General features: G+C 33.8%; 1 long non-coding RNA gene across 1 annotated transcript in view; it reads right to left on the minus strand.

The window, feature by feature from the left end:
• The window catches only part of LOC115937636 (uncharacterized), a 575,287-nt gene extending 557,669 nt beyond the window's left edge, over nucleotides 1-17,618 (minus strand). The window contains exon 1 of the long non-coding RNA XR_014145122.1: nucleotides 17,271-17,618. This is a non-coding gene — a long non-coding RNA (uncharacterized LOC115937636). The remainder of the gene's footprint in view (nucleotides 1-17,270) is intronic.
• Between the last annotated feature and the right edge of the window lie 317 nt (nucleotides 17,619-17,935).

A 17,935-nucleotide genomic window follows, 5' to 3' on the forward strand; every position in this document is an offset into this window, starting at 1 on the left:
ATACTGTATGATACAACTTTCATGTGGAATCTAAAAGAGCTGAACTTATAAAAACAGAGTAGAACGGTGGTTACTGAGGATTAGCATATGGGAATTGGAAAGGTGTTGGTAAGAGTACAAATTTTCTGTTAAAAGATGACTAAGTTCTGGGGAGCTAATGCACATCATTGTGTTAACAGTTATTATTATTGTTAACATAGTTAACAATACTGTATTCTATACTTGCAAGTTGCTAAGAGACTAGGTCTTAAATGTTCTCACCACAAAAAAGAAATCACAATTACATGATGTGATGGAGGTGTCAGTTAACACAATGGTGGTAGTCATACTGCAATATGTAAGTGTATCAAAGCTACATGTTGTACACCTTAAACTGACACAATGTTATATGTAAATATATCTCAATTTTTAAAAAAATTTTGAAAGAGGATATGAAATCATTATTTCAGGGGAAGTTTGGTAATACTTGATTTTTTCTTGGCATTTTCATACAATTTTAAATTTCATAAATATTTATAGATAACCAATGTATGCCAGATAATACAGGAGTTAAAGAGGTACCCTTAAAAAATACCTCCACAAAATAAAGAGATTTAAATACAGTAAGTTAAATGTAATACATTTCTTTCATTCAACCAATAAAAATGTTTAACCTTTTAATTATGTATAGGCCCTATACTAAACATACTCCCAGACAATTAGACCTTACTGTTTAATGGGAAGACAGACTTAATTACAAAAACAATGCATAATTATAAACTGTAAAAAGTGTGATGAAGAAAAAGTCTAATGGATAGATTGGATCTAACATAATTGATAAATCAAGGGAGATCTATTTAACGAAGATAAGAATAAGATGAATAGCACTACTACAATACAAAATGAAATAACACATAAGTAACAGAGGAGGAGTACAAAAAATGTGATACTATTTTAAAAGAGGGACAGATCAGACTTAGGTTTCATGCAGTAAGGAAACATTTGTGTAATTCTGATGAAAACTGTCATATTTTACAAGAGTCTTGAAGTATGCATATAATTTCAGTAAGATACAGAGAAGAGCATCTAAAGAATGAGCCTGCATAGACAAACCAACTTAATTGGAAAAGTGTGGGATAAATTTTAAAAACATCATGCAGTTGAAACCTCATTTATGTAGAGAAATAATGGCATCTGGGACAGATCTAGAGCAGATTGCTAAAAACCTAGGACGTCATGATACAGCTTTTGTCATACAGTTTAGAAGATCAGCTAAAATAAATGAAGAAAAGAAGGAAGCAGTATTGGCATCAGAGGGAAAAAGAATTTTATGATAGAGAAGAACCGGACATCGCTTACTGAAAAGTTACCAATGACTTACAGTTTAAAATAGTAGGATCTTCCAAAAAAAAAAGAAATAGTAGGATCTTTACAGAAATGTGATTAAAACAACAACAACAACAACAACCTGTCAGGTGGATCCAACACTGTGAGCAAAAAGGTAAAAGTTTCAAAGGGCAGGTTATGCTTAAATAAGTAAGTCATATATATAGAGAGAGAGAGAGAGGGAGAGATACAAACTGGTTAAGACTCACAGCACTGAATTATATCATTTTCCATCACTTTTAAGCAATACTTAACCTCTCTGTCCCTAATTTCTTCATCTGTAAAATAAACATAATTATAGTATTTAACCCAAGGGTTGTTTGCAAATTAAATAAATACCCTTAACACTCCTGGAAGAGTACTTAGCAAGTAGTATAAATTGCTAGTTATTTATTATGTCAGAAGTAATTCTATTTTAATCAACAGAAAACATTAAGGAAAAGTTCAGCAACATTTCTTAATTCCAACATACATATCTGACATATCTATATCTATCTATCTATCTATCTATCTATCTATCTATATATATCTATATATGTCAGACACTGTTCTAGATGTGGAGATCAAACAGTAACAAGAATAAAAAAAATTACTGTCCTCATAGAGCTTATATTGCAGTAAGGGGGACAGTAAAATGCAATATGAAAACAAGCACTGTAGTACCAGAGAGTGCTAAGTAATATGAAAAAAAAAATGCAATAGACTAATGAGATAATATTAATAATAAAGTCTGTGAATGAATCTCTGAGGAAGAAATTTTTAAGCAGGGACTTAAATGAAATGAGAGCATTGTCTATGCAAATATTTTTATATAAATTATTGCAGGCACAAGAAACAGAAAGTGCAAATGTCTGGGATGAGAAAAGCAAAAAACTGAGATTGGCATAATTAGGTGATGGCAAGAAGGCCTGCATGACTAGAGCAGTGTGGTGGAGAAGGAAGGAAGAACAGAAGGTGAAAGTAGAGATCCCTGAGTCCACATTATTACATGATTTTGTGGACCCTTTAAGGACTTGACATTTTTGATAAGGGTTACAGGAAACCATTAAAAAATTCTGAGGAGTGGATCATGATCTGATACATATTTCTAAAATACAATTTAAGAAAATTTCAGTTTGGGTACAGAGAAATAGAATTGGCATATTTTCCCCTTATTTTTTCCCATAAAAATTGTCCAGAAGCAACAAGGGAGACAAGAAATCAAGAAGAAAATTTCCATTTTTGGTGAAACTAGGCAATAGCTAACTCCCCAAACCACAGAATAGTAGAAATGCTTCTGAAATGTAGTGAATATAAAAGCCAGCGTATGAAGCAGAAGGTAAAAAGAAAACTACAAGGCCAGAAATTTCATAAAGAGCCAATCAAGTCACTTCTCAAACATGAATGCAAACATTCAGGTGTCAAAACCTATCTCATGTTTGCCAAAGCAGGAGTGGGGGGGGGCGGTGACTGTAAGGGGTGGGTGATACTCTGGAATTAGCTCCATTCTAAGAAGCAAAAGAGGTTTTTCTAGATAAGAAATCACATTGAAAAGTCGTATTTGCAAAGAGCAGTCTTCATGACTGTGTGAAAGGAGGTGAAACTTTTCTTCTATCCCTACTGACCCAGGAGGAGTAAACACTAAATACACTCATGCTCAAAATCTTAGTTATAAATACACCTCCACCTAGCCTGAAATACAGCCCTAGCCACTCACCTACGTGACTTTCTTGCCAATTAATGGTTCAGGGTAATTAAACTTTTATGAAAATAAGTAAGCAAAAATCAACAAACACATAACCTACAAAAAGAATAATATTTAGGGGCGCCTGGGTGGCACAGTGGGTTAAGCTTCCACCTCTTGGTTTGTGGCTCAGGTCATGATCTCAGAATCCTGAGACTGAGCCCTGCATGGGGCTCTGTGCTCAGCAAAGAGTCTGCTTCAGATTCTCTCTCCCTCTCCGTCTGCCCTTCCTGCTCATGCTCTCTCTCTCTCTAAAATAAATAAATAAATACTAAAAAATAATCTTAAAAAAAGGTAGGGAAATTACAGAAAGAGAACAAGAAAAAAAAATGGCAGATAAACCACCCTATGAAATTACTGCATCAGAATATTTAATCTAACATTTTCTATGAATTGCAAAAATTAACAGACAAATATATCAATGGAGTATAAGTACAAACCAGAATTTTACCATCTTAAAGGAAATGGTAAGACAATGGTAGGAGATGTAATGTGATCCCTTTAAGGCTTAGAAAAGTAGTGGAATAAAATGATAAAACTTATCAAAAAGATATGCAGGATAGAAAATGGGCAAAAATAAATAAAGTTTTTAAAAAGGGAGTTGAAGATTATGAAGAAAGTGATAAACATAAAAAATAAGGAAAAAAACAATCAAAAGGAATATAGAGAAAAGGAAATGGGCAAAAGAAATGTAAAATTTTTGAAAGCTGAAAAAGGATTATGGAGAAAATAGTAGATGTGAAAGACACATAAAAGGAACCAATATTTGTGTAAGTGCATTCCCACTGAACAAAAATATTGGAGCAAAGCTAATATTTCATAAGACAAAGGGCTTGAATCTTCATATTAAATGGGAAAAATCACCCCAAACTATCAACAGTGAAGTATACTCTGCTAAATTGACATTAAACACAACATTCTATAAAAGACGCTATACAGAGTCAAGCCAAAAAAAAAAAAAAAATCCTTTACATTGGGATTAAGAGGAAAAAAGGCTAATCTTGGAATTCTTATGAAGAGTTTTATTTGTGAAAATAAAATGCTCAACAGAAGGAACTGTGATCCAAGGAGTTTATATTGAGTCAAATAATCTTTCAAGAATAAAAATAATACAATATTTTGAATATACAAAAAATATTTCTATGAACTGTTTCTGATATAAGTGCTAAACAGTGAACCCCACTGGACCAAAAGACTATTATAAAAACCTCTGGGAAAGGAGTGGAAGGGGTTCTGTGAAAACATTTATACGTTTATCTGTACATGTAAATGTGAGGTTGGCAGGGAAGGAATAGAAGGTATGTGTTGTATGCCTTAATGCAGAAATGCCATAAGCACCAAAGTTAGAGCAAAGAGCAATGAAAGCAGGATGTATGCTGACTCCTCACCTTTCTGATAATACCTAACATCAAAAAGATAGAACTTACAAACATTTCTCAAATTTGTACATTTAAATTAAATTCTTAAAAGAGAAAGATTTCCACAATGGATTTCAAAAGGATCCTAATTCTTTGTTGTATATAAGAGATAAACCTGAAGCAAAGTGATTCATAAAGATTTTTAAAAATGTACAGAGACATAGGCAATTCAAACATTAAAAAAAAAAAAAAGAATTCACTCTATCAATAACAAACAAGGGTGAATTCAGGCCAAAAAGCGTTCACAGTGACAAATCAGGGCTCTTTATAATATTAAATGATACAAATAATTTGCAGATAACATAGTTATGAATATCAACATATCAAATAAGAGTTTCAACATGTATTAACAAATCTATAGGAAATACAAGGAGAAAAAGAAACACATTAGTAGTGGATATTTAATTTCACCTTTCTGGACCCTTAACAAATCAAGGAGACACAGAACACTTAAAGATGTAAAATAAAATACATACAGTTATAATAAGTGGTAGGTCTGAGTCTCAAACATCAACACTGGCTCAAGTCAAGAGACTAATCTCTTGACCAACATCCTATATTGTGATTCTAGAGTGCCTCTTGGCTGAAGCAGATAAATAGATATTTATATATTTGAAGAGGAGATGGAAAATTTTCTTCTGATTAAAACAAGAAACAAGTGAAAATGAGAGCTGTTAGAGGTTTAAGAAAAAAAAACTGCTGAAATAATTTTCTGAAAGAGCAAAAGACTGCAGTAATGAGCAGGTTAGTGTGATTAGCAGTAGTGCTAAGAGCTTATTTCAGGTCAACTGGAATGATACAGGGTACTGGATGATTCCCAGAATCCAAGAGCAGAAAGTAAGGGCAGCCAGGACCCAGAAAAGCTACTCAGGCTATTACTGTGTCTGCCTCCCAGCTCTATAACTGTGGAGTGTCTCACCAGCAGCCCCCCGCCCCCCGAGCTTTATTTCACCGTATTGTTCTCTACAGACTGCCTTGCTCTGTTCCATTTGCACATAGCCCAGTAATGGCTGCCAAATTCCTGCTCTACTTGACTACCCAGTTTAGACACCAAAATAAGACTGATTAGAGTTCCTTATAACTCTACTCTAAATTCCAGGGAAAGAGAATCTAATTACTATAGTTTAGGTCATAAGGTCATAGTTATCCCACACTAATCTGGTGGGATGCAGGGCAGAATCAGGTAATTAAAAAAAAAAATTGGCTGAAATTGAGGAACTCCAGAAGTCTACTGTAAGTATCAGTCCCATTTTGCATGTGGTAATTTAAGATATTTATTCAAGTTCAATTTAAAAATTATACCCAAAGTTTTCTTCATATGTCCATGCCCTCAATCTGTTTAAATGTTGTCTATGTAGCAAAAGCTAAGAGAAAATATTTTTTTTTTTACGCAAAACAGTTCATCACATTTTTAATCCATGGAGATGTAAGTATCATAATGAAGAGAATCCAACAGACATAGTGTTTTGTGGGTGGTGGGCATGTGTCAGAATGGGATAGTTCACGAGAGTATGTGTGGTTTTCCTTAGGCTGATGTATTACAACATTTCTAGATTGCTTCTGGGAATCAGCAACTGAGTTAAATTGAAATAGAGTGGGAAGAGTGGATGTTCTGCCAAACCTCAAGTAAAATGTTAACATTGTGGTTTTATAATTTTAGCCGTCTATTTTTTTCTAAAATATAAAGCACAATACAATTACTATTTTATTTCAAAAAGAATGATTCTAAAGTCAAATAAAGAAACTCTTTAATTATGTTACTAATCCTCTACATTTCTAAAATAACAGAGTGTGGTACTTAATTTTTAGAAAAGAAGTTCACATTATAATAGACACAGCAAATTTTAATGATATCATTTATAGAATTAAAATATTTTACTGTAATAAACTAGAAGATACAGACATTTATTTTGTTTATAGGAAAACTGCTTGAGTGTGGCACCCTTTCCCAAAATAATCTCAATTGAACCAAGTAAAGTCTGGGCCACATTTGCAGCAAAAAATGGCCTAGATTGGTTTTATAGCACCTGTAAGAATAATGATGGAAAACAGAGCATTTAATTAGATCCAAATTCTCTGTATTCCTGGTGCAACAGTGTGCATTATAAAATGGGAAACCATCTGAATTCTCTTTAAAAATGTGGACACTATTTTCTCCTTTATATTTTCTTGAATATGTGTTTGAATATGTATTTGTTTGTTTTTGTTTTATCTTAATAAACAAAGTTTCTATTGGATATTGAACTTGAAACTACCAGGTCAGGATCAAAGGAAAGAAGTCATGACAAGGCTTGTTGACCTAGATGGAGCTGAAGATGTAGCATTGGATGAAACTACCCAGGCTGAGTAAAAATAAGAAAAAAAAAATAGTAATAAAACCTAGAGGAATGTATACTGAAAAGATGCACAGAAGAAAAGTATCTTGGAAAGATGTGCATTTCTCACACTTAAACTAAGAGAAAGAAAGTGTTGCAGTAAATTGTTTCATTTTCTGATATACTGTGTGTGGAAGGGGAAAAAATCCATTTAAAAGTCAAAATTTGCTTCATATCCAAGTTACCTATTTTGAAATAAGAATATGAATATTGTCATGGTTCCACGTCAGTTAATCTCAAATAAATGAAGGAGAAAAATCATCATCAAGTATAAACCTCATAAAAAGGTTTACAAGCTGTCTGGGGTATTAGTCAATTTAGAAAAAGATAGGAACCATTGAGATAAAAAGGCTCACTCTTAGGTGGCCCCAGTCACCCATATGATTTGAAAATTAACACCTACACTGTTTACAGTAAGTTAGCAAACCCTAAATATCAAAACTTACAACAGTTTTCATATGGTAATTCCTAGAAGCAGGTAAGATTAAGCATTGAAAATTTCTAGAAATAGGAAAAAATGCATTTTAAGTAGAAAGCCTGTTACAAACAAAAAGGGCACAATAAAGCTCATTATCTGCAGATTTTATATTTCCATAATAGTTGATTCAATAAGAAAACATCAATACTTTACAAAAACTTTTTTTTCTATTTTAAACAGCAATCAAAAAATTAACTACTTTATGTATTTGTCATTTTATTTCTATTTAGAGATATGTTTTACAGTAAAGTGAGTAAGATTATTTATTTTAAGATTATTTACATTTAATATATTTGTATTATATCATTTATAAGTAACCTTAAGCTTATCAGGATAGAATATATCATTATGCATCACCTTAACATACACGTCCATAAACAAACTTTTTTTGATTAGTTAGGTTTGCTTCATTCTTAGTTTTAAAAAAGCAGTTTTACAAACCTCAATATAGAGTAAATTAATTTGAACATTAGTTTCCAAGCATATATTCATTCTGTGAATAGAGTCTAGAAAAAATAAACACAATCTTCACTCTTTAAGAGTGAACAACTATAAAAAGTAAACTCAGAAACAGTCCATACATACATTTACTATTTAATGGAGAAATAAAATTTGGTAGGTCCAAAGAATGAGATACTAACTGGCAATGAAAAGGTACTACAACATGGATAAACCTCAAACACAGTATGCTCCATGAAATAAGCCAGACATAGTACATACTGTATGATTCCATTTATATGAAATGTCCAGAAAAGGCAAATATAGAGAGACAGAAAGTAGATTAGTGGTTGACTTGAGTCAGGATGAAAAATGAGAGTGACTCTAAATAGACATAACATTTCTCTTTGCGGTGATGGAAAGGTTCTAAAATTCAGTTGTGGGGAGAGTTGCACAAACAGTAAATGTGCTAAAAGTCACTAACAATATACATTTAGAACTAATGAATTTTATGGTATGTAAATTATACTTCAAATAAAGCTGTTTAAAGGGGGTGTTTGATATATAAGCATGCATGCTTACCAGAGATTATAATAAAAAGGAAAATACCCTCTGCCAAAGAAAGTAACCTCATAGGAAAACACAACTCTCAATTTTCAGTTGGTGTTAATTTGTAAAAGTACCAAATGTGATGCAAAATAGTAGTTTTAAAATAATATGAAAGACAGGGCACCTGGGTGGCTCAGTCTGTTAAGCTTCTCTGCCTTTGGCAGATCATGATCCTGAGATCCTGGGATCGAGCCCCAAGTCCTCTGGCTCCCTGCTCAGCAGGGAGTCTGCTTGTCCCTCTCCCTCTGCCCCTCCCCACTGCTTGTGTGCTTTCTCTCTCTCTCAAGTAAATAAATTCTTTTTTTTTTTTTTTAAAAAAGATGGGGAAAATCATTAAAAAAATAAAATACATGAAAGATTACTTGAAGTTCAGAAGAGATTGAATACGCCCACCCACCAGTGAAAATGAAGGGTGATCACAAGTACCAGCAAGGTACCACATGCAAAACATTTATCTAATGATTATTTAACATGCATTTAATTATACAGTCTATATATCCTTCTAAGCCTCTAAAAGCAGCTCCTAAATAACTACTAAACTTTGCCATCCTTTAATCCTATAGTTCTTTCAATTATAAAACATTTTGAAGGGCTGAATATTTCAAATCAACAGTTAAATATAATGCAATATCAAAATTTTCTAAGACTTTAAAAGTTTGATATATGTCCATTCAAGCCATTAAAATTCCATTCAATCAAAGGAGCATTATACTTTCCCCCTGCTTTTCTCATTTTATTGCAACAAAAAATATCAAGTGCATTTATAACTTAGAAGTGGTTTCAGCGACCCAGAGCAAAAGACTAAGGGCTGCAATAATTATTTTGACATTAATAATGTTTTCAAGGCACAAGTGTTTTGTTCTTTTGTCTGTTTGTTTTATAATTGTTGTTGCTTCTCCCAGAGAAAGAAAATTGATCATTCACTTGTCTGAATTCTGACTTGTCTCTTATATTACAGAGCTTGAAAAAAAACCTTAAGGTAACATTTCAAGAGCATCCTCACAATAACTTCACTATTTTTGTTTCTCTTATCTCAAGACGGAAATACTAGATAAAATTAAAAAGAATGACAAAGCAGGTATTTCATACTTATCCATGATTCTTTTTACTGCATCTATGTAGTAAAAAAAAAAAATGTACAGAAATATATACCTTAGAAATGATCCTTTAATAAGCAATAAAAACGGTTTATTGCTGGATTTTGCCTCATGAATGTATAAAGTAAAATTCTATTATACAGTGTATGTACACATACATGTCTATGTTTATATCTCTGCTGGGCTGCCAATCAGTGGCCAGATCTGCCTGTCCATGTTAGAGCATGGGTCTGAGGCTCACTGTCTTTTCCTTGTCTCTTCATCAATTTCTCTGTTGTCTGTATCTGCTTGCCTGTGCTTATTTGCCTGCCTACTCATCCACATCTCTCTGTAGTATGTTTCTGGCTGGTTGTCAGTTAGCCTGCCCCTGTGTATTGGTCCGTCCATCCCTGCCCCATTGTCAGTTCCGATCTGTCAATCTTTCTCCACATTTACTTGTCAGCCTGCCCCTGCTTGCATACCTGTTGGTCTATATATATATCAGTATGCAGGTACATTCCTGTCTATGATTCTATGTGTACCTAGGTGCAGATTAAAATATTTCCTTTAGTCCAGATTTAGTCTGTCCTCTATCCTATGAACTATGTGGGTGTTGACCAAAGGTTTGGAGATAGCAAGAAAGGGTTTCAAAATGAAAACGAGAGTGGTAACTAAAGCCAAATACAACTGTTCTCAGAGTCAAAGGAGAATATATAAGAACTTAAACACTTCAGAGAATTGTTTTTATGGGAATATCCCAGTTCTCAGCATTATTCTTGAGATCCAGTCTACTCCCACCCCTGTTGACAACCTAAAAATAATTTTCTTCTTTGGCAATGCAGACCTTCATCCCTTCATGTAAATTCCACCAATTCTCATAAAGATTTTCCCTTTCCTAAAATATTCCCATGTTTTACGCCACAAGAATAATCTGAAGGATAAAAAACAAAATTCCTGGCAGAACATTTTCTAAAGCTTAAGTTATTTTGTAAGTAAGAGGAGGTGAGAGAGAATTGCAAGATAACCCAGGGTGGTTTTTAATGCTCTAATTCCCATATATTTCAAGGTCCAATTGCTGGTGAAGACAGAAGATGAATCTCAATATCCTGTCTGTGAACTAAAGATCTGCCTTTCAAATCTCCCATGGGTGATTCGTGGAAAAAAACACAAACAGACAGGGCACACACAGACATGCACACAAATGCCTTCGCACACAGATTCACATGGCTACTCACGTACTTCTTAAAAAAATTTAGAGTAAATATAAATTCATATTAAAGATAAACAATTCCAGAACAACAGAATGCCCATAGTTATCCACTGTCCCAATAAATATAACCAAAGAAAGTTTACTTTGGTTTTCCTCTACAATGTCCAGGGACCTAACAGAACCTAAAATAACAAGACCCATTGCAATAATTTTCTAAGCAGTAATAGTGCTTTGTTAAGGTTCTACATATACACATGCATATATTTTAATTACTAGACATTATAATTCAAAGCTGAAACTATTAAAACCACTTTACTTCGATAGATTTTGGCAGGTGATGGACAACTTTCTACTTTATGGTGATTACATTTCTTATATTAGATGTGGATATCGGACAATATCACAAGAATTTTTGTGTGCGAATGAAGTGACAGAAGAGTAATTTATGAAGTAGGTCAAACGTATTTATACCACATGGTAGTAGTGGCCTATTTTTTCCTCTCAAAGATGTTCTACCAAATTCAGATATAGCTAGAAAATATGATTCAGTTCTACAGAAATATTGAAGGCATATCAGATGTATTGATGAAATTAAAAAGGACAATCCAGGAATTCACACAACACACAACATACGCTTCTTAGAATTAAAGCAGAATTGCCACTTGGCAAAATTTTCATTTGAACAGGTCGTCCTTTGACCACATTCAAACTGAGTACCTGTTGATTCCATGAAAATAACTAGAAATAATACAGTATTTATACCCAGTAGTCAGTTTGGTTATTCATTGTTTCCCCATATAATATGAATTATTAAACTAAGCATTAACTTACTTACATGCAAAATTAAATGTGAAATTCCTGTGAGCTTCAAAATTATACCATTTTGTTCTTTAGGTTTCCTTTGATAAACCTAACCTCTTTAACCATACTCATTCACCATATGATATTTTGAAGACAAAAAAAGTCTTTAAAAGATAATTCATGAACTCCGTAAGAAAAGACAAACAGAAATTGCATAATTAACTAAAAAAACATCATGCCTACTACATTCACATAAAAATATGGGATTGAAATCAGCACTGCATCATTTCCCTTCTCTTTCACCTGAATTGCTGTTTGACATGTATTTTTCAACATTTTCACAGCTGTTCTTACAGTAAACATAAAACTCTGCCATGATCCGAGAGCCATTATAGTACAGTGGTTAAATGCAAGACTCTGAGCCGAAGATTCTCTATCCAAACCTTGGTTAAACACTAAGCTACTTATGCCAAATAACCACGGGCAATTGCTCTCTGTCTCGATTTCCACATCAGAGAAATGATTATAACAGCAGCCACCTTGCAAGGCTATTGGTAGGATTAACATGAGAAAATATATGTTGTGTTTAGAATAGTCTTTAGCACACAGAATGTACTCGACAAATGCAAAATGTTATTATTAATATTTATCAGATGACATTCTAACTTTAGGGCTTTAAAGGGTCCATTAAGAGTGAAAGTAATATGCTCTATAGATATCCACATCAAATTGAGGAATTTGGAAGGATTTTGGCAGAAGAAAAGGATAAAGTGATATTTTTAGGCTAAAAATCAGTGGTTATCTGCAAAGTAGACTATCTTGAACATGGAAGTTTAGGGTTTATATTTGGCCCAAACTTTGGAAGATCTTTCTGTTCTAGAATAAGGGTTGGAAAACTATGCTCATGACCAAATATGGCCCCTAAAAGCATTTGTTTTCTTGTTTTTGTTTCACATTTTTAAAAGGGTGAATAGGGACAAAGAGGGAAGAATGAGGAGGAATATGTGACAGAAAGCTTATGGAGCCCCAAAATCTAAAATGTTTACTCTATTAGTTTTCTAGGGCTTTTGGAACAAAGTACCACAGACTGGGTGGTATAAACAACAGATTTTTTTTTTCCTCACAATTCTGGAGGCTAGAAGCTGAGATCAAAGTATCAGGAGAGTTGGTTTCTTTTGAGGCCTAGTTCTTGGCTTAATAGCTGCCTTTTCCTGGTGTCTTTACATGGTCTTCCCTCCGAACGTGTCTATGTCTGTTTCCTCTTCTTATAGGGACATCAGTCATACTGGGTTAGGATTTACCTTAATGACCTCATTTTAATTTAATCACTTCTTTAAGAAACGCTGTCTTCAAATACACTCACATTGTGGGTACTAGGAGTTAGAACTTTAGCATATGAATTTTATGGAGAGACAGTTCAGCCCCTAACTTTTATTAGTTGGTCGTTCACAGAAAAAGTTTACTAGCCTGTGTTCTGGAAGCCGAGGAGGTTATACACGACATCTGAAATAGTATCTTTGTGTCTCTTTTAATATGTGTTTGTCAATACAAATGGAGACACAAGGGGAGACTCACTAAGCTCTGAGAGATCTGTTTTCCCATTAAGATATGCTGAGGGAAAAACACCTCAAGGAATTGGTAGCTAAGCTGTTTAAAGGTGAGGTCAAAGGGGCACGGCTGACTTAATGAAAATAAGAGGAAGCCATAGGCAGAGAAGAATGTAGGTGAACACATATCTGGGTCCCCCAAAGGGGGTCAGATAATCACACTGAATAATAGGAAGCCCAATATCAGGGACAGGCCTGAAGATGGTGATGTTGTGATAGCTAACCAACACTCAGTACCATTTTTTAGTATTTACCTCAACAAGCCCCTATAGCTGATTTTATGATATTTTGTCATTCATTCCACACATATGAATATTATTATTGCCCTCCCACACACATTTATAGATTAGAAACTGAGTTGGAATTAGAACACAGGTTCTAATCTCCTTAGGTACTGAGTCAAAATATCCAAAGTTTGGAATCAAATAGCAATAGAACAAGAAATTCAAGGGTCTTGTAGAGAATGAAGTCAGATGCTTAAACCTTCACTTTATTGGTGATAGATCGATTCATTGATTTTAAGACAGGATTGGCACTGATGACAGATATGGACTCAAAAGCAAAGAAAAGAGAAGAGAAAAGAAAAGAAAGAAAAGCTTTTCAGCAGGTACTTGCTTTCGTGTCCACATTTTGGTCTAGTCATAATGTACAAGATAATTTCCTATAACACACTTTCAAAATAATTACTGGGTAAGGTTCCCTTTTATAAAGAGGACATTTGTACATCTGTTTCCAAATTCCAATAAAATATATGAAAGACATGTATGATGATTAATTTACTTCCCAGTATAACTCACAATATTAAAGTAGGTTTTCTGTATATGCTTATTAACTCAATATGAAATGTATTCGAGAAATTCAAACTCAGAATTTTTCAGCAGTCTTGTGACCTAAAGAAAGCAGTTTCTAGCTTGGATTTGCATACTATTTTTGTAAAGATTCAAACTCACAGTTAAGGTCAACATCTGGCTGGATTGAACATTCATATTTAACAGTTTCACTCTCATTAAAAAATGTTTATCATTTTTTCAAAGCAAAAACTGTCTTTTGTTTTAATAAAAGTATTCATATATTTGCTTTGTTCCTTGAGGGGGTGGTTTGTATGCTTAAACTACTCTGTGCAGTTAGAATTTGAGGCCATCTCACTAGACAAGCCACTTAGCAAAATAAAATGCAAACAAGAAGGGCAAAGGGAGCAACAAAATGAGCAAGAGGATTTATTGGCTTGTCTTCTATTTCCATATCTTTTGGGAGAAGGGAAAAATGGGAATATGAGATATAGTTCTATCTGCTTTCTCTGGTAAGGTATGGTTGAAAATTTAGCTGTTTGATAGCCATAGGAAATATGCCAACCTATTTCTCAAGCTAATCTTAATTTTTAATTTTATCTATGTATAGAGTACTTCTCTAGAGTACTCTAGTGCTGGGCAATAACTACATGATCAATAGATTATTTTTATCACTAAGACCTTTAAACAATGGATCTATGATAATACACATATACACATACACACATATTCATACACACACATGCATCACTGAAGAAAGATGAGTCAAGGTGGTTTCAGTTGGTACATTCTGTATGTGAGACTCTATGATACAATGCATTCAGAAATAATACTATTTATTAAACATATGTTGTGCATGCACTATGTGTTTGTTAGTTAATGTGTGTGATCTCTACTACCCACAAAAATCCAAAAAGTAGATACCATTATCTCTATTATACACCTAATAGGAGAGAGGTATGTGGGAGACCAATTAACTGACACAAATTTGCTTAACACATTTAAATCTAGTTTTCCTTGTCCTTAATCCAATGTTCTGCCTCTGATGACATTTTGACCTATGGAGTAGAGTGAAGAGAGTATTTGAATACAATTGGATGATAAGTCTAGGATCCACAGTAAAGTTGAATGCAAATCATTGACTGAATACAGGGTATTTCATGTCTTACATGTGCATAAGCAGCCACTAAAAAGCCAGCCTTAAATGCCTTCCTCTGTGAGCACCAATTAGAAGTCCTGAAATATTAATAAACTGGCTGATTTAAGAGAAAATACCATTATGTACTTTCTTCCTACATCTTGCTTTGAAACACCAAACAGATCATGGGCACTCAATAAATATTAAATATTTAAGAGCAACTAATAAAATGAAATTACAGTAATATTTTTGCAATGAACTCACCATTAGATGATGTAAAACAAGTTTTAGCACTAGACCTGGAAGCTGAGCAGATTTAGATAGCTGGGTAAGTGAATGAACCCTATAGGGAGGCAAGAGACACTAGCATGATATGGTAGAAAAGGTTAATAAGAGGTCAGAGCAATAAAAATTTTTATTGCAATTTGACAACTAAAACTGCCCTCCTGATTTTTATATTTGTTCTATTCATCTAACATCCAAAATATAAATTAAAGGATATATTACTAAGCTGTTTTTATATCTTCCCTATGCTGGAATAAATAAATGATAAATCACTTTAGCTTTGAAATTCATATCAGTGAATTATAAAACTCTGAGACACTCGGGAGTATATGCAGTTTCAGAGAGCATACTTCTGTAGATCTAAATTAGAGCTGCAAGTTACTGGGGAAGAAACCAGACTGGGAGCAAGCTCACTTTTTTTTTTTTTTTTTTTCCTTAAGTGAGTGGAGGGAAAACATTCCATAAAGGAGAGAAAGCTTGCCAAATGGAGGAATCCATAGGGAAACCTTAATTTAAGCCCCTGTTCCTCAATTCTTGTAAGATTCATCAAAAAAAGAAGCACTTAGAAGTACTCTTTGGGGACCCTATTCTCCTTCATCTTTTGCCATTTTTTGCCTTTTACAATCCCTCTGGGATAAGAGAAAATAAACTCCAAGTAACTATTTGGGTGACTCAATCCTTCTCCCTCTCCTTCGTTCTTCTAATAGTCTCTCAAATGCTCAAAAGAAATGAGAACACATTTAACAAGTGCTTTCATGAAGCTGAGCCACCATTTCCTCTCCCGAGCCTGTGATTAACCCACTGATGGGTCCACAAACTCTGTGTTCCAGTCCAAATACAGCAGCAGGTAGACCCGCTCCAGGTCAAACACACCTGCTATTCTACCTATTCTAATAGTCATTTTTAACATGGAAGAATATCAATACCATGGTAGGGTTCACTGAGCCTATTCACACAGTAATAAAACACTTAAAAACATCAAGAGCCCTAATATCATATTTTAAAATATTTCTTCAGTTTTCATAAACTTACTGCGATTAGTATGTGCTTGCTTTCTATCCTACACTCCTACTCACTTGCTGACACAAAATACCCCCCTACACACATACCTTTAACTTTTAGGAAACAAGCACAGTAGTCACCCCTTTTCCTGTTCTAATATATCATAGGTATAATAAGCTAGATTTCAGGGTAGGATAAGGCTTTCTCCATTTTTATTAATTCAGTTAATATTCAAAAGTTTGCCAGCTTTTCACATTTTACTTTGCTAAACAATTTTGTATACTTCATAAATGTATTGGGGTTGTTCACTTAACAGAACAAAGTTGAATAAGAAAATTTTTATGGTAAGCATGTTTTACTAAAAATGTAGCAATTAATTTTAGGAAGATTCTTTCAAACTTAAAAATAAAGACCTACAAAGCCAGAAAAGTACATCAATATAATATTCTTATGAAGACTCCCACTGGAGTTTCTTTAAATTGAATACTTTTATCATTCATATATTTATGTACTGTAAATATCAATGGCACCAAAATTAACAGCAGCATTTGAGATAAAGTTGAGAATATAATGAGGAAACATCTTGATCATGTAAAAATATTTTTTTAAGATATATAAGGTTAACTGAGTTCCCAAAGTATGTATTTCCCTTCATTATACACTGCAGCTACAAAAAAATCCTCAAGAGAATTAATATGAACTTATGATAATGCAGCCTGCAGCACGGTTTTGTTTTGGTTTTGCCTGTTTTTGCTGACAATGCAATTCAAACTATACCCTACTAATCTTTACTAAAGGAGTCAGATTATTCACCTATAAACAAGCAGCAATAAAGTGTCATTCTTCAGTCAATACTGACTACTTAACATCTTTCTCTTTTTTACCGGTTTGGATCTCCAGCTCATTAGATCATTACCTGATAAATAGGAGAGGGTAATGAATTGAGAAAATACGTACCTTCAGAGAAAACCTGCCCGATAACAATAATCCATTAGAAAACTGGCAATATCCTCTGATCTATTGCCCGCAAAGCTATGACTTGATGGAGAGTTTCATTCCCTGGGCTCAGTTCTCCAGAAGAAAATCAGCACAATTTAAATATTTCTTGGAATGTGACAGCTCTCCAGATCCCTGGTTGCATTCTGTTCCCCAGGGATGGCAATCTGGTGTCCCTGTGTGCATAGAGCAGTGAAGATGAATTGAAAATGCTTGAGATAAATTAGGAATGGCTAAGTTAAAATTGTCTCTGCTCCAGACTCTCTCATCTGCAGTCTGTAAGCCTGTTTTTATGTGAAAAAGCTAGATGGCAGGCTGCCTCAGTAAGTTCTTCTTAAGCGACACAGAGCATTTTCAATGAAGAAAAATTCTCCCATTATCTAAGCTAATGTGACTGCTGCTAAATCTAGTTTTTAAAGTGTCTACTGGCATGAAATTCATTTTCGCTATTGCCTTCCTTCAAACTACAGTCTAGAATCCATACCATCATGCTATATACATTTCTATCTGAGAGAAACATTTAAAGTTCTCAGCTAACATATTAAATCATACCCCTTTTGCAGTTTTAAAGATCATTTATGTATAGAACATGTCTTCTTTAGGTCCTAAAGCCATTTTACTTCACT

Source organism: Leptonychotes weddellii, chromosome 5 (assembly GCF_054177405.1).
Source record: "Leptonychotes weddellii isolate Sample4059 chromosome 5, ASM5417740v2, whole genome shotgun sequence".
Taxonomy (NCBI): Eukaryota; Metazoa; Chordata; class Mammalia; order Carnivora; family Phocidae; genus Leptonychotes; species Leptonychotes weddellii.